The sequence below is a fragment of the Equus caballus genome, chromosome 19, assembly GCF_041296265.1.
Source record: "Equus caballus isolate H_3958 breed thoroughbred chromosome 19, TB-T2T, whole genome shotgun sequence".
NCBI classification, from domain to species: domain Eukaryota; kingdom Metazoa; phylum Chordata; class Mammalia; order Perissodactyla; family Equidae; genus Equus; species Equus caballus.
The window spans coordinates 1857793-1879703 of NC_091702.1; positions in this window are offsets into that span (position 1 = coordinate 1857793).

Consider the following 21911-nt stretch of genomic DNA (forward strand, 5'->3'; position numbering starts at 1 on the left):
GGGAACATTTATTAAGCAAGACTATATGTAATGTCCACTTAATTCTCACTGCACACTGGCGTTCTTATTACTTTTGCTTAGGGAACTGAGGCTCAGAGAGGCTGAGACTGTCCAGCCTGCAAGCAGTGGAGCATGCATCAAATCGAGACCAGCCCAATTCCACAGCCTGTGTTCATTCCACTCAACTTCACAGCCTCTCTTCAAGGTCTTGATGAGGGGGTCTCACCTCATACACACTCTCCAGTGAGTGTAAAGAGAACACCTGAGCTAGAGCCACTTTCTCCTAACGTATTATGAGGATACTCTGGCTTAGAGTAGAAATCAGAACTCAAACCACACCTTACTCTCCGCTGGGCCATGCTGCCGGTGAATCAGGCCAGCACCCCTTGTTGACACGCTTTCTAAATGATCATTCTTCTCTTTCATTTTTTAGATTTGGAACCAATTTGCTCCTCTCTGCTTGATTAGGATCTAACACTTGCCTAGTCAAAACAAATGGAGTGATAATCAGAGCTTGCTTTTGTGCAGCGTGTTGCAGTGGGTGCCAGCCTTCCCCAGCCCCTCCCTGGCTGGAATACAAACACCTTCCTCAGGTAAGCTAAGCTCTACCACGATTCCAAGCTTACTCTGATAGAAAAGAGTGAGATGAGAGCCTCATCTCTGCCTGAGGGAGTTGGGGAGCATTCTTCCTGCTGCTGCATAAGTGGAAACTGCCACGTGACCTACAGCCATCTCCTTCCCCTCGTTCTGCTGGAGAGATCCACGCACCTGGTTTTCACTTCAGCAACTCTGCTCATCCTTGCTGTGGCAGATCCCTCTTCTCAATCCCAGCAGCACACCTGGGCTGGAGCAGGGACAGGCAGTCCTGCTCCGAATGGAGCCCTTGGCTAGACCCACAGTGTTCCCACCCACCTGACTTGAAAATATCCACAGCCGTTGCCTTCCTGAGCGTCTGCTATGTAGGGGCCTGTCTCCATGCTAGGTACTTTACATAAATCATGCTATTTAATTCTCTCAACAATCCCTTCCTTCAAATATTTATTTTGCACTTCCTGAGTGCTAGGCACTGTCCGAGGGATGCAGCAAAGAACCAAAGCAAGCAAACCCCTCTCCTTGTGGAACTTATGTTCTTTTGTGGAGGAGCACCTCTCTAAATGATACTGCTACCCCCATTTTTAAAGAGAAAAATAAGGTTCTGGGAGTTTTCATAACTTGGAATTTCACACAGCTGGTAAAGAGAAGAGATGAAATGTAAGCGCTGGCTTCTAAGACCCGAACCTATGCTCCTTCCCTTACATCCTACCTCTTGCAGCTGATCGCAGGTCTTACTCCCAGAATTCCTAGGATTGAAGGGCTAAGATCAAGATATAACAGCTTGTGCCTGGGTTTGCACAGCTAGCAAGTTCCCGGGGGCAGTTGCAAACTGGTCCTTACTGATTCTAAAGGTCTTTCAGTTAATCAGGTCACAGAGCGTGGAAAAGCATCATAATTCTAGCTTATGGACAAGAGTACCCACTCTGCAAAGGCATGGCTCCAGCTGCTGTGTCTGCATGGGTTCATCTGCTCCTCCTAGCTGACCTGTGAATGTAGGTAATTTTAGTATTATTTCCTTCTTACAGATGAGGAGACTAAAGGATTGAGTGTTTATGAAACTCCCCCAAAGTCATGGAGCTAGGAAGGGGCAGAGCTGGGATGTGAACCCAGGCTGGCTGGTGCCGGGTCCAATTCCTCCCCACTATGTCTACTCACTCCTCAAAGATGAGATACAAATTGATCTTGCATTAAAGGAAGCCTAGATTCCCAAACGTCTCCAGGGCTATACTATCATGCCACTTGCTCGCAAGTTTGAAAGGTCTTTTCTCATAAAGAGCAAAAGATGTGGAGGACTAGGAGTTCAGTCTTGACAGGCATGCAGGGGAAAAGTGTTACTGGCAAGAGGAAAGGCTGTGCAAAGGTCCAGGGGTAAGGAAGAGCACATCCTGGTTCCCCCAAAAATGGTCCAGATGATCACTCACTCCTTTTGACACCAGATGTGGAAACGGTGCTCTCCCAACCAGGAAGAGCCCCTCCCTGGCCAGCTCCTTCCGGGGAGCATCTTTCTCCTCCTGGGACTGGTGCTGTAACATGTCCAGGGGATCTCCAGGCAGAGCAGCTACAGACTTTGTGGGGCCCAGTGCAAAATGAAAACGTGAGGACCCCTGTTCAGAAATTATTAAGAATTTCAAGATGGCGACAGTAGATCATTAAACCAAGCGTGGAGCTCTCCTAAGCACAGGGCCCTGTGCAACTGCACAGGCCACATGCCCACAAAGCCAGGCCTGCCCCTGGTCTCCCTGAGCTACAATGTCACCTCCCTTATCTCATTTTTTCTTCATGACAATTCTGGGAACTGAGTATTGTCACGCCCAAGTTCCAGCTGAGGAAACTAAATCTGTAAGGCCAAGAATGACTTGATCAAGTTCTCGGAATTAGTAACCATGTCAAGATCAGAATAATAATGAAATGACAACTAATGCATAACATTTGTGGAGTCCCGGGGCTCAAAGCTGAAATCCTCTGACGCCAAAGCCCATGTTCTAACACAGTCTGCTACTATGCCTCCTGCCCACAGCTCAGGGCTTCTGTGTCTAATCCTGACTTCAGACGGTTTTGTGCCTGGATTGTAAAAAGGGCCTGGACCAGTTAGGCTTTGCCAAGAGATGGAATCAACACATGTCAACAACCATCCAGTGCCATGAACATCTTCCCAAAGCCTAGAGAGGAAATCCAAGTGGAGACGCCGGGTAGCCTGAACTTCTTAACAAACTGTTGTTGCTGCCGAGGCCACCTCATCCCTGGGCTATCCCAGGGACCAGGCCTCCACGCTGCACTCAACAAGCAGATCGAGAAGCTTCTCTCCTTGATAACCAAACACATCCATTCAAGGCAACAGAGTTTTCTATTCAATTATCACAAATTTTAAGGAGGTTTAAAAACAGAACCCCAAGTTCACACCCACTCACTCTTTTACCCTATTTAGTCCATTTAGACCAAAATTAAGAAGACTCTGTTATCCAGGTTGTTTCTTTCCTGTGTGATGGAACATAATCCAACCACATCCTGAGATGTGCAAAGTGCTTAAGACCCTGGAGTCGGGCATAACTGAGTTTAGGCCCAGCCCCTCGTGGTACCAGATGTGTCAACTTGAGCAAGTATCAAACCTCTCCTCAGTTTCTTCATCGTGTAATAAAGGAATGCCCAGTTCATAAGGTTGCGACTCTTAAGCGCCCAGCACATTGGTAACGTGTTTCATGGGTGTTAACCATTAGTAGCGGCGTGATTGGCAGTAATGTTATTAAGTTGTTCTCAGCTAACTCCTCTGCTGGTTCAGTCACGTATTCATTCATTTATCAACATATAGAAATATTGCTGCATACTTCCTATGTCCAGCTCTGCACCACAGTTTGGAGAAACAGAATGAGATTGAGGCCCAGATCCAGAGGAGCTCACAGACTAGTCAGCAAGGAGGAGGTAAATGTGGACCTAAATAACTAGACTACAGAGAAGACAATGTTCATGGAGAACTGGAAACAGGACCTCAGACTGGGTGAACTAAGGAAGTCTTCTTGGAAGAGGAAATATTAAGCTGGGCTGTTAGACTGAACAGTAAGCACTCAGTAGGTAGTGTTTCAATTACCGGCCAATGAAAGCCACACTACCTCTTAAGAATGGACCTCTCTATAGTTCCCCGACGGCATGGCTGCATGCAGATATTCTCCAGCTCAGAGTTTGACTTTCACTTTTGAAAAGGTAAAACAGATTTTACTTCTGAAATTAAAAAGAGTATTTTTTCATATTCCAAAGGTGTATAGTTGGGACTCGGGCAGTAGAAATTTATGAACAGGGGCCCTTTGAACGAGGAGGGAAGACAATGACTTAGGACTAAGGATTCTATCATGTGTCGCAGGATATTTTCTAAATGCTTAGCCCACAGATGTATGCACATAAAAAGGTTTGTCATTTATCATTTAAGTGACCCATAACGACATCTACTCTCCCCTTTGCCCTGTGGCAGCAGGTTCTCGTGGCTCCTTCTTTGATGGCTTGAGCACCAGTGTCCATTTCCCCATCTGCCTTAGAGGACACATCTGATTAATCCAAAACAATTATGATGATCCCATTTCTCTTGCCAGTGATTCATGCAGGGGAGCTATGTGACCCAATTCTGGAGAACAGACTTGAGCAGAAATCAGCTGGGCAGCTTCCGAGAAAGGTTTCCTCTCTGATAAAAAAAAAAAAAAAACCGCACCAGAAATGTGGTGTCATATCTTGTTTTTCACGTTCTTGTTCTTTTGGATGGTGTTGATTCTGGGTGTGATGCCTAATATTGCTGAATCTACTTCACGACCATGAAGAAAAGCTAGCTTGTACAGAAAACTGACCTATCACAACAGGAGAGGAGAAAGCCAAGAATAACCAGATCACCAGTGACATCATTGAGCTGCTGAATTATCCAACCTTGGCGCCACCCTACCTTCCAAACTTCTCCTTATGTGCAGTAACGAACTATTCTTATTGTGTAACCTGAAAGAATCAAAGCTCTTTGTTACGTGTGGCTAAAAGCACGCTTTCTGATGAAGCTCTAATATAGCGGCTTTTGAAATCAAAGAATTGGTCCTGGAAAGGCCTTGTAATTTTCATTATATAGGTCCTTCACTTCCGTAGTTAAATTTACCCCAATCTATTTTTATTCTTTTTGTTGCGATTGTGAATGGTATTGTATTCTTGAGTTCTTTTTCTGTTGGTTCATTACTGGAGTATAGAAATGCTACTGATTTATGCAAATTGATTTTATACCCCGCAACTTTGCTGTAGTTGTTGATTACTTCTAACAGTTTTCCAATGGATTCTTTGGGATTTTCTATATATAAGATCATGTCGTCTGCAAACAGCGAGAGTTTCACTTCTTCGCTCCCTATTTGGATTCCTTTTATTCCTTTTTCTTGCCTGACTGCTCTGGCCAGGACCTCCAGTACTATGTTAAATAAGAGTGGTGATAGAGGGCATCCTTGTCTTGTTCCTGTTTTCAGAGGGATGGGGTTCAGTTTTTGCCCATTGAGTATGATGTTGGCTATGGGTTTGTCATATATGGCCTTTATTATGTTGAGGTAGTTTCCTTCTATGCCCATTTTGTTCAGAGTTTTTATCATAAATGGCTGTTGGATCTTGTCAAATGCCTTCTCTGCATCTATTGAGATGATCATGTGGTTTTTATTCCTCAGTTTGTTGGTGTGGTTTATCACGTTGATTGATTTGCGGATGTTGAACCATCCCTGTGTCCCTGGTATGAATCCCACCTGATCCTGATGTATGATCCTTTTGATGAATTGCTGAATTCTGGTTGCCAAAATTTTGTTTAGAATTTTTGCGTCTATGTTCATCAGTGATATTGGCCTGTAGTTCTCTTTTGTCGTGGCGTCCTTGTCAGGTTTTGGTATCGGCGTGATGTTGGCCTCATAGAATGTGTTAGGAAGTGTTCCATCTTCCCTAATTTTTTGGAATAGCTTGAAAAGGATAGGTATTAAATCCTCTCTGAAAGTTTGGTAGAATTCCCCAGGAAAGCCATCTGGTCCTGGGGTTTTATTCTTTGGGATGTTTTTGATTGCTGTTTCAATCTCTTTCCTTGTGATTGGTCTGTTCAAATTGTCTGCCTCTTCTTGAGTGAGCTTTGGGAGATTGTAGGAGTCCAAGAATTTATCCATTTCCTCTAGGTTATCCATTCTGTTGGCATAGAGTTTTTTGTAGTATTCTCTTATAATCTGTTGTATTTCTGCAGAGTCTGTTGTTATTTCTCCTCGCTCATTTCTGATTTTGTTTATTTGAGCTTTCTCCCTTTTTTTCTTTGTAAGTCTGGCTAGTGGTTTGTCAATTTTATTTATCTTCTCAAAAAACCAGCTCTTTGTCTCATTGATCCTTCCTACTGCCTTTGTCGTTTCAATAGTGTTTATTTCTGTTCTGATTTTTATTATTTCTCTCCTTCTGCTGACTTTGGGCTTCATTTGTTCTTTTTTCTCTAGTTCACTTAGGTGTGCTTTAAGGTTGCTTATTTGGGATTTTTCTTGTTTGTTAAGATGTGCCTGTATTGTGATGAATTTTCCTCTTAACACAGCTTTTCCTGTATCCCATATGAGTTGGTATGGCATGCTATCATTTTCACTTGTTTCCAGGTATTTTTTTATTTCTTCTTTAATTTTTCTTCAATGATCCATTGCTTGTTCAGTAGTGTGTTGTTTAGTCTCCAAATCTTTGTGCCTTTCTCAGCTTTTTTCTTGTAATTAATTTCTAGCCTTATAGCACTATGATCTGAGAAGATGCTTGTTATTATTTCAATTTTTTTAAATTTGTAGAGGCTTGCCTTGTTTCCCAACGTATGGTCTATCCTAGAGAATGTTCCATGTGCACTTGAGAAGAATGTGTATTCAGCTCTTTCAGGGTGGAGTGATCTATATATGTCTATTAAGTCCAATTGTTTTAGTTTTTCATTTAGCTCCACTATTTCCTTGTTGATTTTCTGTCTGGATGATCTGTCCATTGATGTGAGTGGGGTATTGAGGTCCCCTACTATTATTGCGTTGCTTTTAACATCTTCCTTTAGGTCTGTTAATAGTTGCTTTATGAATCTTGGTGCTCCTGTCTTGGGTGCATAGATATTTATAAGCATTATTTCTTCTTGATGAAGTGTCCCTTTGATCATTATATATTGTCCCTCTGTGTCTCTCTTTACCTGTCTTATTTTGAAATCCACTTGGTCTGATATGAGAATTGCAACACCTGCCTTTTTTTCCTTGCTATTTGCTTGAAGTATCGTCCTCCACCCCTTCACCCTGAGTCTGTGTTTGTCCTTGGGGCTGAGGTGTGTTTCCTGGAGGCAACAAATTGTCGGATCGTGTTCTTTAATCCATTTTGCCACTCTGTGTCTTTTTATTGGAGAGTTCAATCCGTTTACATTGAGAGTGATTATTGATGCATGTGAACTTAATGCTGTTAATCTGTCGCTCATTATCTTGTTTTCCTGTGTTTCTTTTCCTGTTTGCTTTAGACTACCCATTTAATGCTGCAATTTCTTATGCTGGGTTTCTTAGATTTTTCCTTATTTATGATTTGTGACTCTGTCCTGTCCTTTATTTTAGTGTCTACCTTGAAGTTTGTATTTAGAATCTCGTGTATAATATAGTCTATTCTCTGGTGGTCTCTTACTTACTTGACCAATACTGATTTAGACCCTTTGCTCTTCCCCTCCTAAATAATTATTTTCATTTTTTATTCCAACTCGTCTTACTAATTTGTAGTTAGAGTGCTAAGATCGTCCTTGCTTTGGTAGTTTCCTTACCTTTACCCTAATGCTATAATTGAATATTTGCTATCCTGTTCTGGTCCTATCCATCGGTCTCCCTAGTCTGTGGATTGTGTCCCCTTTCTCCCTTTTTTCTTTTTTCAGGTATGAGCGCCTTCTTGAGGATTTCTTATAATGGAGGGCTTTTAGTTACAAATTCCCTTAACTTTTGTTTGTCTGGAAAAGATTTAATTTCTCCCTCATATCTGAAGGAAATTCTTGCTGGATAGAGTATTCTTGGCTGAAGATTTTTATCCTTTAAAGCTTTGAATATATCACTCCATTCTCTCCTAGCTTGTAGGGTTTCTGTAGAGAAATCTGCTGACAGTCTGATAGGGGCTCTTTTATAGGTTATTCTCTTTTTTTCCCTTACTTCCCTGAGTATTCTCTCCTTATCTTTCCTATTTGCCAACTTTACTACTATGTGCCTTGCAGTAGGTCTTTTTACATTGACAAATCTAGGAGATCTAAAACCCTCCTCTACACACATTTCTCCATTGATCCCTAGATTTGGGAAGTTCTCTTTAATAATTTCGTTAAGCACACTTTCTGTTCCATTTTCCTTTTCCATATTCTCGGGAATTCCTATGATCCTTATGTTCTTACTCCTCATTGAATCCATTATTTCTCGGATATTTTCCTCATTTTTATAATTCTTAGCTCTCTTTCTTCCTCTGTCTGGCGCCATTCAGCCTGTCTGTCCTCGATTATGCTAATTTGCTCCTCTATGTTGCCTACACAGGAATTCAGGGCATCTGTATTCTGTTTTATCTGGTCCATTGTGTTTTTCATCTCAAGTAATTCTGTTTGATTCTTCTTTATGATTTCATTCTCTTTTGTAAAGCAACTCCAGAACTCAGCTTGTTTCTCTATCTTTCTCTCTACCTCATTGAGTTTTTTTATTATAGCTGCTCTGAATTCATTATCACTTAGTTTACCTAATTCCAAGTCCTCAGGACTTAATTCTGTGTTTTTATTGTTTTCCTTCTGGTCTGGGGCTTTTATAAATTGCTGGATGGTAGAGCAGCGTTTTTTTCGCATGGTAGTAGAATTCAGTTGCAGTCACAGCCTGTCGCCACTAGATGGGGGTCAAGAGCCGCGTGTTATGAGCTCTCCACCTTGGGACAAGATGGCTGCGCCCAGTGGTTTTGCCGGGGCGGGGGGGGGGGGGGGGGCTGTTACTCACACGCACCAGTCTGGGTTCAGATCAGTTCTGTTCTCTGATCTCCCAATGCCCTTGATTTATGGGGTCCCCGTGGACGGAAGCTTTCCCCCCGTCAGCGGGTCTCCACTGAATCAGCGGCAGGAGTCCTGGATGGTCCCCCGGTCGCGCAACCCCTCCCCTGCTTCTTCCCGACCCGCGCCGCAGCGATCGCAGACTCTAGGGGAGGGAGCGATGTTCTCTCTACCGTTCCAGCGCCTCCGAAGGTGTAAGCAAGGTTATGATCTCCGCCTTCTTGGTATTGTAGGTCTCTAACAAGCTGGCATTATGTTTATTCTCTGAAATTCAGTTCTTCCGATCTTTTGTTGTATTTTGGAGGGGAGAGAATCCCGGGTCAGCTCACCCCGCCGTTTTGCTCCTATGCTCGAGTAGAAGTCAGGCTTGAGAGGCAAGATGGAGGGGAGATCGGATGAGAAAGAAAAGTTGAGTAGCTGGCAGCTTCCACTTGCAGGATAAGAATGTGATGTTTGCCATCCTTTGTTAGGGGTTGCAAAGTCACATGACTACGGGAGACAGGTGGTGCCACAAAGGGAATGGAGATGGGGTGACTGTGTTGAAAGTAAACACCTGCTTGCTATTCAGCTCCTGTCAGTTTTTTGCCACGAGGAAGCATGGGCCCAGCGTTGCCAGATCTTCTGATTTTCAAGAGAAACTTGAAAACTTGATGTTTGTCTGAATTTCCCAATTTTCCAAACACTATGTGAGCCAAATACAATGTTTTTGAGGACCAGATATGGCTCCTGATGCACTAGTTGTGGTCTTTGGTGTAGTTTCTAATACTTAAAAGCAGAGGTCAGGATATTGTGTCCTTTCCTGACCTTGTCAACAGCTGGCTGTATTACCCTTCCCTCTCTAGGACTCAGTTTCCTCATTTGTAAAATAGAGTCTTCTAGGCTGTAAGCACTTTGAGGGCAATTATTATGTCTCTTTTGCTCACCATGATCCCCCCAGAGCACAGCAACATGCCGGGAGCATAGCTAGTGCACAGAAAATGTTTGTTGAATGACTGAATAAATGAAAGAATGAGTGAGGGTCCTAACATCCAGTCTTCTGGTTCCTTACTGTCAGTTCTGACCAGTCTTCTCTCTGCAACTCCTCGTCCTGTTGACCAAGACATAAACCCTGGTCCCCAACTCTGCTGCTTGCTCAATTTATATTTCCCTTTATCCACTTTCACTCATTTAGTCATTCATCTATGAAATCTTAACGTAGTCCCACTCTCCTAGGTTAGGTCCCGTGCTGGGCACTGGGCATAGAGACAACGACCTTAGCTCTGCTCTCAAGCAGCACCCAAACTAGAGAGATCGAATAATAGGTGAGCCTGGAAGAGGAATGCCATGTGATCAACTCTCTAGTGGAGATGTGTGCAAGGAGCCATTTTGGCATATCTTTTTGACTCAGCTGTCTAACTCACCCATAATCCTACCTTAGAAAACACATTCGAGAATCCTGGTGCTGCTCCCTGACTTCTGAAAATTCATGTCAGAAGTCCCTCTCTGCTCCCTCCTGACAGTTCTTCTCAGCATAATCCTGGCTGTCCCAATCTCCCTCGGGTACCATCCATGGAGCCTGCCTTTCCTTCCAAATTGTGTTTTCTTCTCAAGGCTCTTGCCCCCCTCAGCCCTTCAGCATTAAATATCCTAAACCTATATCTTAGCCTTATTCATCAAGGGAGTTCCTTGAAGACTCTTTCCAACTTGAAGAACCCTAGTTCTGATTTCACATGAACTCCATGATTCTGCTGATGACGGATCCTGGAGACGTGCCCTCCTGACACAGGGGACTTCATTTAAACAGTAACTCCTCAACAGAAAGAGTCAGCTCCGGACAGCGCTGCCATAAAGGGTTTCCGTTTTTGCCAGAACTACATATCTCCTGTTCTATGACTATGATTATGCAAACAATTGCTGGAATCTCTTTATTCATTTATTTTTTATTTCTGACTACAAACTGACCAATTTTTTCCCAGCTCATTGCTTTCACACAATATACTGCCACATGCAGCCAACACACACTCCTAGTATGTTATTTTCCAATTCTTTCTTAGAGCCATCAGTCAATCACATACATGGTCTGCCTCCCAAGTTATCACAAGGGAGAGTGTGACCAAATGTTTGCTGCTGCCCACTAGGGAGAACCATGCTAGTGGCCTCTGACAGCAGTTTCCAGGCGCCTCATCTTCCAACTGCTAAGCTAATGCTGCATATTTTCAGTTGTTGTTATAAAATCACCCCACTCCTGGTACTAATTTCTGTGTTGCAAACAGAGCTAGGCTATGTTGTAATAACAAACGAATCCTGAGGTGTCAATTGTCTAATGCAGACAATGCCTACTTCTTGCTCATGCCACGTGCCCAGTGTTGGCTGGCAGGAGATGTGCTCTGCCCCCACCTCAGGGAGGCTCCACCAGAAAGTGCTTACGGTCCTCTCAGCACATGGCTTCTGGGTGGATGGTGGCTGAGTGACAGTGGGGAGATCATGCGGGCTACTCCCTGCCTCAGCCTGCCTCTGAGCCAGGACTAATGTCCTGGCCCTGTCTACCTGCAGGAAAACGGGACAGAGTCCCCTTGGATGCCCAAAGGGAGGACCAGATATGAGTGAGCACCACAAGTTTCTACCACATTTACTTAATATTGTCTTTCAATTGAATGACTTTTACATAAAAAGCTCTCATTTAAATTAGAACTTGTACTTCTTGAGAGAAATTATATGTATAAGGAAACTTAACATAACTGGTATCATTTGCCAAAAATAGATGGTAAGCACAAATATATCAGAAACAGAAACGAAGTACACTTTAAAATTTTACGTAGATATTGTCGATAAAGGGTCCAAGTCGAAAACCACTCTTTCTTTATAAAAAACAAGGAGGGAAGCTAACGATAGAGAGGTGTTAAAGATACACTAGCCCCAAACTCAGACACTCTCCTTGGCAAAATCAGACAGAAAGAGAAGTAAAATGTGAGTAACGTCCTAATTATGTGACTCGGTGTTATTTAACGCCCTGTCCACGTAGCTTCTAGAATGATGTAGTATATACCAGCCGTACTCACACCTGTGAGCTTCTCTGACCTAAAGCATGTCTGGGTGAACAGAATCAGATATTTGGGGCCTGGTCTGACCGCCACATTTGTAGGCAGATTCCTATATCCTTACCTATAAGGACAGCCTCATCAGAGTTGCTGTGTTTGCAGGAGCAAGACAGCATGTGAGAGGGCAAAATCGGTCTGCTCATATTTTGGTAACAGTCGCACCACCTCCCACCACAGTTGTGACAACCAAAAATGTCTCTCCTACCTGGCAATGTCCCTGGGTGGGATTCCAAGAACTCTTAGCTGAGAAATGTTGGTTGAACTTAAATCCAAAAAATTGGAGAGGCAGCTTGAGGAGTAAGGAATTTGGCCTCTAGAGAGAGGTCTGACCTTTGTCCTCGCTCTTGGGAGAATTTCCTGAGTGACTGGAATGTCTCTGTTATTCATGAGGGGCCGCACCCGAATAGTTTATGCTAATGAAGTTCCTCAAAGGGGGCCCAGAGATAGTTTATAAACTGTTACCCAACTGCCTGAGAGGGGGCTGGCCCTGCCCGGACCACAAAGACCAACCCTGTGCTCAGAGGCTTTGAGCTTCACAGCAGCAGCCTGACGTGGGTGGAGGGGAGGAGGGCTGGAGATGGAGCTCAACCACATTGGCAATCACTCAATCAGTCATGCCGAAGTCATGGAGCCTCAATGAAAACTCTGGACAACAAAGCTTGGAGGAACGTCCTGCCTTGGCAATACCACATGCGAATGGCCACACTTGATGTCCGGAGGATGAGGCATCTCTGAGGAAGACAGAAGCTCTGCATTTGGAACTGCCTGCCTGATTCTGCCCTATACGCCTCTTCCTTTGGCTGGTTCTGATGTGTATCTTTTTGCTTTAATAAAGCACAATCATAAGTATAGCACTTTCCTGAGCTCTGAGAGTCATTCTACTGAAATATTGCACCCGAGGGTAGTTGTGGGAACCCCAAAATTTGTAACCAGCTGGTCTGAAGTGAGAGTGGCCCTGAGGATCCCTGAACTTGTGGCTGGAGTCAGAAATCTTGGGCAGACTGGGCATCTAGAAGACTATATCCTTAACCTCCCGTTTGGCTAACTCCAAGTACAGGTGTAATAGGGTCATCTATTTTTAACCATCAATTTTATTAATTTTGTCTTAAAAATCTTTTCTCTGGTGGCTCAGCATAGCTCCTTTGGGGGAAGGGCTGTGTTCCAGAGCTTTAGCTCACTGTAACAGCCAGGAGTAGTTTCCAACACATTAAGTCACATAGGTGTGGTGGAAATAGCCTGGACCTCGGAATCATGACTATAAATCCTAATTCTGTCCCTTTGCTTATATATAGTGGGCAAGTGACTTGACCTTTTTGAGACATGCTGTCCTCATGTGTAAAATGGTGATGACAGAACTTTCATTCGTCCATTCACTAAGTATTCAGGGAGTGCCCACCATGTGCCAGGCACTGAACTGGCCCCCAGGGTACAGCAGCGAACAACACGAGGTCCCTGCCCTCAGGGAGTTCACATTCCAGTAGGAGAGATGGACCACAAATGAACAACTTCAGATGATGAAAAGCGCCACCAAGGAAATGAAGCAGGTAAGGGAAGAGAAAGTGACAATAGGAGTGGGTGTTCTTTTCAACAGAGCCCTTTGAGAACACCTGAGGAGAATCATTTGTGCAAAGGTCCTGAGGTAGGAACAAGTTTGGCATATTTGAAGTACAGAAAAACACAGTCATCAAGGATTAAAGAAAATTAAGCCTACAAAATTAATGAACTCAATACCTGGCACTTAAATGAAAATTCAAGGATCTTTTAGGTGAACCTGCATAAATGTGTGTTGAATGTTACCAGAAAACACCCCAGGAATAATACTGATTGGATTCTATTGTGTGCTTCCCATAGATTTAATATCAACTAATGTATGTGATGCTCACAACAACCTCCTGAGGGAGATAACGTTCTCTTCACCATTTTGATAGATGAGGAAACTGAGGCAAGTGTCTTAAGTGAATTGCCCAAATTCACACAGCTTTTAAGTGGTAAAACTAGGAATAGGAACTGGGCAGTTGGCTCTCGATGACCTTGCCCCCGACCACTCTGCTGAACTGCACGTTTTAACAATAGCTCCAATCTAAGATCTGGTCTCTTTGTTGCGACCTCTCCAAACACACTTGGGCTTTTACCGTGAATTTCTTATTTAATAAATTAATTTATTCAACAAGCATTGATCAAACACCTGCCAGGTTCCTGGCCCTTGAACAGGCACGGGGAATATAAAGAATGTGGCCCAGCCTCTATACCTCCTGGAGCGCAGGGTTAGAGACAAGGGCAAAATTATTATGTACTATTTCAAGCCTTGAAATGCCATTTAACTGTCTCATGCTCTTCAGCTTGTCTTCCCAACAGGGACATGTCAGCCGAGGCTGTGATGTACAAAATTTATTGCTAGGGTACCTGGACATTTTCATAAACAATGGAAAAAATATTAGTGGCTTCTGAGAAACAAAAAACTGTGGTAGTGGAACTACAAATTTCAGGAAATCTTCAATAGCGCTTAGAAAAGATTCCGCTAACCAGGTTTTCTCAGCTGCCTGAATCTTGATTTTCTTCTCCCTGGAGCTTTCTTTATTAGATTTGGCTCACTGGATGAGGAACAAACCTTCCTTTCTTTTTAGTGTTCTTGCATATCATTTCTCCTCTCCCTGCTCCTCAAACTCATACACTTTGACAGGAAAATGCTGAGTCCTTTCCGCAGATGCCACGTGAGAGGAGGTAAGACGTGAATCTGTGTCTTCCTGTTTGACGGTAAAATGGGCTTGTCTGCAAGCCACTCTCTGCTGGCTTATCTGCTGAGACACAGGCCCTGTTGCCTTGGTTAATTAATCCTTGAGATTGACTTGGAACTTGTACATATCTCCTTCACAATCATTAAAAAGGCATTAACTGATTATTCAGGTGTAGAATCTACTCTCTTCTCCAACTTTACAGCCCTCTCAATCTCTTCCAGAAACTCCAAAGGCTCTTTGACCCTGGCCCGGCTTTCATTAATTTTGGTTTGAATAACACATGGGAAGGGAAGCCTGGAATCTATAGATTTCATATCCTCACTTCTGTAACTCAGATCTCAACCTCATATAGCCCTTGTAATTTTGCCTCCCTTTCTATCATAATCCCTCACATTGTCTCCATTCCAAGCCCGTTTTCTGCATGCACACGCACACAAGCACACACACTCATGACCACACACATACCTGTTATCAGGCTGTTATTGGCAGTCCACCAGCCAAACCCAGCCTGAAGTCATGATTTATTGTACCTGCTCGTGCGTTTTAAACAGTTAAATTTCAATGTTTTCAGGCAACAGGTGGGCTCTCCAGTTTGCCATAGTCTCCACCCATCTTTATTCTCTGGTTTCACTTGCTGATCTTACCTACCTGGCCCCTGGAGGAATTTGAGTTAGCAATCCATAGCTCTAGTCACATTGAACTACTTCCACTTTCCTAACCATGCCAAGCTGTGTCTTAGCTTTCTGCCACTGCACACGTACCTCCATACTTGGACTCTTTTTTCCTTCTCAAGCTGGTAATGATAACTGCGAATGTGGTATGTGTGCTAACCGTTCTCGCAACAGGGAGTGTTGTCATGTCCATTCTTACAGAAGAGAAACCCGGGCTTAGAGAGATTAAGAGAACTGTTTAATATCATGTAGCTGATCAATGGCAAATCCCAGACTAGGAATCAGCTATCAGCTCCAAAACATACTCTCTCTTCTAACAAGTTATCTAGTCATTCTGCCTTCTTCTTCAATACCCAGTTCAGACAATCTCTCCTCTGTGAAGGCTTCTTTCACTTCCCACAGGCAGAATTAGTCATTCCCTCTTGAGGATTCCCTCAGCACTATACATAACGTGTCTTTGTGAAGTCATCAGACTTTGTTGCATTTATTTGATTCCATGTAAATATCCCCCTAGACGAATACTTCTCAGACTTGACAGTGACAGACATCCAAGAATATATCCAGAGATTGCCAGGTTTCCTTGAACCTCAATTTAAAAGCCCTACCTTAACAAACAAAACTATATTTAAAAATTACACTTTCCACACTGTAAAGCCACTTAGACTATAAACACATTAAAAACTCCCACCCATACTAGTCTATAGACCTCTTGAAGGCAGGGACCACACCCTACTCATCTTTGGCCTCATTGCTCACCTTGGGCCTGGCCCAGAATGCAGTTTCTGAAAATGTTAGTTGAAGGAATGGAAGAATGGATGCTAATGTGGGCTTCCTAAGAGCAAGGGAGATGTGGCCCACGCTGCCAGGATAAATTAAGCTAAAATGGAAGGCTGACTTGGCAGAGTTGATTCCCCAAGGTCAGTGGCTGTAGTTCACACAGGTCTTATAGCCAAGACGGTTAAACTGGTTTTTACACAGGAGCATTGCACTTCCCACCCCACTGAGGTTAGGCAACAACATGTGACCTGCTTTAGCCCATACAATGTGAGTAGAAGTGAAATATGTCACTTCTGGGTGGAAGGCTATTTAAGAGCTGGTGCACATTTGGCCACACTGACCATGCAACAGTCCAGATGGCAGAGGCTGCCTCTGCCTACAGATCTGCGAAAGGATGACATGCGGCAGAGGCTGGAGCCTACTGCTGTCGACAAGAAGCGTGCCTGAAGGGGAAAGACCCCTTTGCTCTGTTAAGCCACTGGAATCTGGAGATTGCTACTCCAGGAAAACCTATTCTCTCATTCACTTGAGAATATTTATTGAGCACCTAATATGTTCTAGGCACTATGCTGGGAGCTAAGGATATAAAGGTGTGCAAAATCAGATATGGCCTTTGACCTGAGACAAGTGCAAGTCTATCGGGGAAGACAAATACTTATTAAAGAGACTACAGGGTAACAATGACAGACGCTTTGAGAGGAGGAGCATGAGGTCATGAAACAAACTAACAGAATCAGGTAATCAGAAGACATTTCCCTGAGGAATTCACAATTGAGCAGAGAGCTGAAGGAAGGGAACAAGTAACTAGATAAAGGGTTTGGGGGAGAGGAGAGGCACACATGAGACAGAGGAAACAGCATGTGCAAAGACTCCAGGACAAGACCCCACCGTTTAAGGAGCTGCGTAAAGGCCAGTGAAGCACCAGCGAAACTAACTCAGAACGTCCCACTTTCTCTGACCACCAGCAGGACGGAAGCTGCCAAGTGAGACAGTACAGGAGAAATTACTCAGGACCTCAAGGTCCTAGGAGCTAATTCACAGACGCCAGCTGAGTCTGAATCCGTGCTGCATGTCCTGAATGCCTGACTTCCTGCTTGATTTGTGTGTGTGTGTGTGTGTGTGTGTAACGGGGGCACTGTATCTAACTGCCTTGGTCCCCAGAAGTTTGTCCTTGAGGGGAAAGAGAGAAAAGTAGTGTTGAAGCAGCTTCCCTTGATATTGCCTCATAAACCCCCATTTCCCCTCATAGTTCATGAAAACAAAGCGTGGCGGCCCTGACGGCCATTGTCAGCTGATGGATAGAGGCTCCGGTCTCCAAGGCCTGAAAAGATGCAAATGAGAAAGAGAGGAAATGGCCTAATCTTATGAGTCTGCGCACCTTTGGAACAGAAGCCCAGGGGCATTTGAAAAAATGAGACAGAGGAGCAACATTTATTAAGTTCTAGGGCTTTCAGATATGGTCCCTTTTAAGTCTCTAACTTCTCTAAATTGTATATGTTAACATTCCCATTTTGCAGATGCTCCTGAGGCTAAACCATACAACAGATAAGGAAACTGAGACACAGAGAAGTCTCAAAAGCGGTAATGGTCAAGCCAAGACCCAAGTTCAGTTCCATCTGAGCCCAAATCCTCCTGGTGTGAAGGGATACGCTTCTGACAGTGCAAAAGTTAAAGCAGGAGTTAGAAAAGCAAATGCCTCCAGGAGCCAGTGCAGGCAAATGAGAGAAGCAGCCTGGGAGAGACACAGCAGAGGGGGGCCTGGACAGCATGTGTCTTTTTGAAAAGGGACAGCTACTAACCACCTCCTGTTGGTAATTACCATGTGGCACTGAGGACAGATCTCCCCATATTTCACGAGAACCCCAAAATGCAGATAATTACGTGAAATCTCCAAACTATTAAAATGCTAGCATCTAATACAACGACATACATGCATACATACATGCCTACCTCTGCAGGGACCAAAGCTATATTTGAGCCTCATTTAACCCAGTGGTTCTCAATCCGGTGTGATGCTGGCTCCCAGGAGATAGTCGGCAATGTCTGGAGACACTTGTTTGTCAAAACTTGGGGCAGGAGTGCTACTCTCCTCTGCTGGAAGGAGGCCAGGGATGCTTCTAAACATCCCCCCCATGCACAGGATAACCCCCACCAAAGAACTATCCAGCCCCAAGCGGCAATAGTGCTGAATTTGAGAAACCCTGGTTTCACATGTGGTCCCTCGAGCTCTGATGCCTGGTTTAAAGTTTTCTTCATCCAGCTAAGTCTTCTCCGCCTCTTATTAACCCTCACAGCTGTCCTATGCCAGGGATGGCATGATACTTGCTTTTCATTTGGTTTGCCTTGTTCCAGACCTGGGCTAATTCTTGAGTTACACTTGCAAATCCAGCTTAACGTTCAAGTGTATAAGAAACAGGAGCAATTCAACTCCAGTCAATAACGTAAACAAAGCCTGGTTGAGATAAAGCCCATTACCAGGCCCGAAGTGGCCCGGGGCACCTCTGCTACTGCTGATTAGCCTAAATGCTAAACACAAACCAATTAACACACTCTAAGGCTGCTTATCTCCCATCACTTACTGTGGAAATAAAGCCCAAGGCTAAATACACATATTGATTTAGCCATTAAATCCAGCATCACTCAAAATAAAACTCATTATATTATTGAGTAAAAACAAAGTCACCTTAGTTTTCAGGATGGGGTATTATTAAGAAATTCCACTTTTACACTTTCCCATTGATTTCCCAAACCGGCCTGAGCACTTCCTTCTACCTGCCACCTTCTGGGTCTTAACCAGCCCCAAGGCTAACTTAGATAGTGGAGTTTTTGTATTCACCTTAACAGGATCTTTGCTTTTAGCCCTAAAAATACACACTCATATGGGAACCCTTTTTCTTTAAAATGCTATTTCAGCATAGGCGGGGAAATTTTATGCTTGAAAGAAAAGACATTAAATGGGAAGATGAGCTCGGATATTAAGTAACAACAACAAATACAAAAACCACAGGCATTATAATAAAAATGGGTTAACTCTGAACATTAACCACAGGCACTGAGCTGATGCTTATGGACAAAAAAACAGAAATATCTTCCCAGTTCAGGTGGAAACCACTAACTGAAGAGTCTGAAAAAACGTAATCAGGAAATCACTTTGACCAGGTATTTTAATTTATTCTGTATAACATGCTATATGTCACATCCCACAGTGGGCCTTTTACTATTTTGGCAGCCATCACATTTTACCAAAATATTTTAGTCCTTCTAATGGGAAACAAAGCCCCAGTGGATGCTCTGTTTTATTCACCTTCATATCCCACATGCTGGCCCAAGGTGCTGGCACCTAGAAACACTGTTGCATATGTAACGCAGAGACATTGGCCATGAGATGTCTCATGAAATGGATGCTTCCAGAAGTGCCCACAGAAGTTAAGCATCTGCTTCTTGTGTTGAGTTTCCCCACAGATCTCATTTAAGGGCTCTTTTACCTTTATTTATGATTAATAAGACTGGACACATGATCTTAACCATTGTACATCTCTCTACCAAATGCTGTCCTTACCACAGCATCTTTAAGGGTACTTACTAACCAGTTTCTTCACCAGCGGCTCTTAAAGCATAGTCTGCTGTGCCTCCCATCAATGGTAGAGAAAGAAGCGTCCTCACTGCTCAGGGAAGCAGGCAGAATCCATAGTCTCTCCTATTTATCCAACACATCTTATTGAGGGAAACCGTTATACTCGAGAACAGTATTTGTCAGCACGGCAGGAATCACCGCCTTAAGAAAACTTTCTGTAGGGCATCAAGATTACAAGGTGGAATGAACATGTGCATTCTTCTCCTTTCTCTCCAGAAAGTCCACTAACATGACTGTAAATACACGTTAAGTAGCGTAAATATACACGGATAAAGTGAACTTGAGAGGGGACAAGAGTGGGTGACAAAACTGACTTGGAAGCATGGAAAAAGCTGGAATTAAGCACCCACACTGGCAGACACGAAAAAGGAGCAAGCAAATTTGTTCCAAAGGAACGTGGAAGGCCTGGGACTTGGGGGTACCAGGCACTTGCAAGAGGTGAGTGCGTGGCATAAAGCTAAATACAGCAGGATTGGTTAAAAGTCTACTTTTCTCGTCCTGCACTGCCAGGCCATCCCTTCACCCGCTTCCAACCTACCCTCTCAAGTGTCACGATGAAAATATCTTCAGTATGAAAGAGAAGCAAACACAGTGTTTGGCTCCAGAGGGAACATTAGTCTAGTTCATTCCACTGCCCTTAGTGACCAGTTCAGTGATGGCCATTTTACCTAGTTCCAGTGAAAGTCACCCTCGGAACCTTTTTTTTTTTTCTTTTAAAGATTGGCACCTGGGCTAACAACTGTTGCCAATCTTTTTTTTTTTTAATTTTTTTTAAGGATTGGCACCTGGGCTAACAACCGATGCCAATCTTTTTTTTTTTTCCTGCTTTATCTCCCCAAACCGCCCCTGTACACAGTTGTATATCTTAGTTGCAGGTCCTTCCAGTTGTGGGATGTGGGATGCTGCCTCAACGTAGCCTGACGAGCGGTGCCATGTCCGCGCCCAGGATCCGAACCCTGGGCCGCCGCAGCAGAGCGCGCAAACTTAAACCACTCAGCCACGCAGCCGGCCCCTTGGAACTTTTGCTGGAAATATTAAGCAAAAGACACATTCCTTCTGCCGGGATTGCTAACCTGGTAGCATCGAGCCTGCAGCTTCTGGTGGTTGTCTTTGCACAGGGGAGAGCTTGCCTGAGATCAATGTCAACAGGAGAGCCAGTCCAAAAACTGGCAGAGGCAGATTCATGCAGGGCATTGTTGGAACACCAGTTACTGCGGGATAAAATTAGCCAACGCTTACTAGCAGTTACTCTGTCAGACCCTGTTCTAAAAGATTTACTGATATTAAATCAATTAACCCTCATGCAGCCTTACGACGTAGGTACTATAATTGTCTCTGTTTTCCTGATGAGAAAACTGTTTGGATAAGTAAGTAGTGGAGCAGAGATTCTAACTCAGGGTGTCAGGTTCCAGAGCCTAAAAGTTTAAACATTATACTGCATAATCCCTGGTGGTGAGTTCCGTGAGTCAACACACTCGTTTAAGTCAGTTGGAGGTGGATTTCTGTCCCTTCTGTCGGAGAGAGACTTAACCAGTCAACTATCTCGTCTACCCGGAAATCTTTACTGATGGGAACCTGACAAGCAGAGAAAGACTATTTGTGTAAAATGCCTTAATAAACACTTCTGTGACTCGTTTTCAAGTAAGGAACTCTAGCGATGCGTTTGGGCAGCTAAAGTCCTTTCTCTGGAAACATGGAATGATCCAATTCTTGTGTTCTGTCTAAAGGCATATGTTCAACAGCTCTTATTTCTGGATAGCCCCCAACACCTAGGCCCACCTTTCCACCATTCGCCTGGATTTGCCAGCTACTCAGATTTCTGGTCAGCAAGGAATTTAAGTCTTAACCTCTTCCACCATTTCTGAGTTATTTCCTCGGTAATAAACAAACTAGGACTTTGCCCAACTTGTCCCACTTGGCTTCATGAGATATATTTCAAGCGTGGTGAATTTTTATTGTCCCAGGAGCTCTGGAGTGATCCATAAAAAGCAATGATCCCAGAGTCCTCTCCTTTTTCATGCCTCCACTTTTCCTGAGGAAGTCCAGCCGTCCCCAAGGCTTTATGACCACCTATGCCCTGAGGACCCGCAAACTTCACAGGGCGTCTTGACTCTTCTTCTCAACACCATACCTCTCATTCCAATCTCCTACTCAATACGTGCAACTGGAAATCCCTTAGAGGCAACAACGCCAAAACAACCTCATTCTCTTCCACGTTGCTCCAGAAGCTCCATCCACCCACTTCTCTACCTCTATTTCAGTTCCGCTAACGGCATTATCGTTCATCAGGATTCGACAGCAGACAACTTGGCTTTTTCATCATCCTTGCCCCGGCTTCCATGTTCAATTAGTTACTAAGTCCTGATAATACTCCCTTAAATATCTCCCAGAGACATTCTCTCTTCTCTT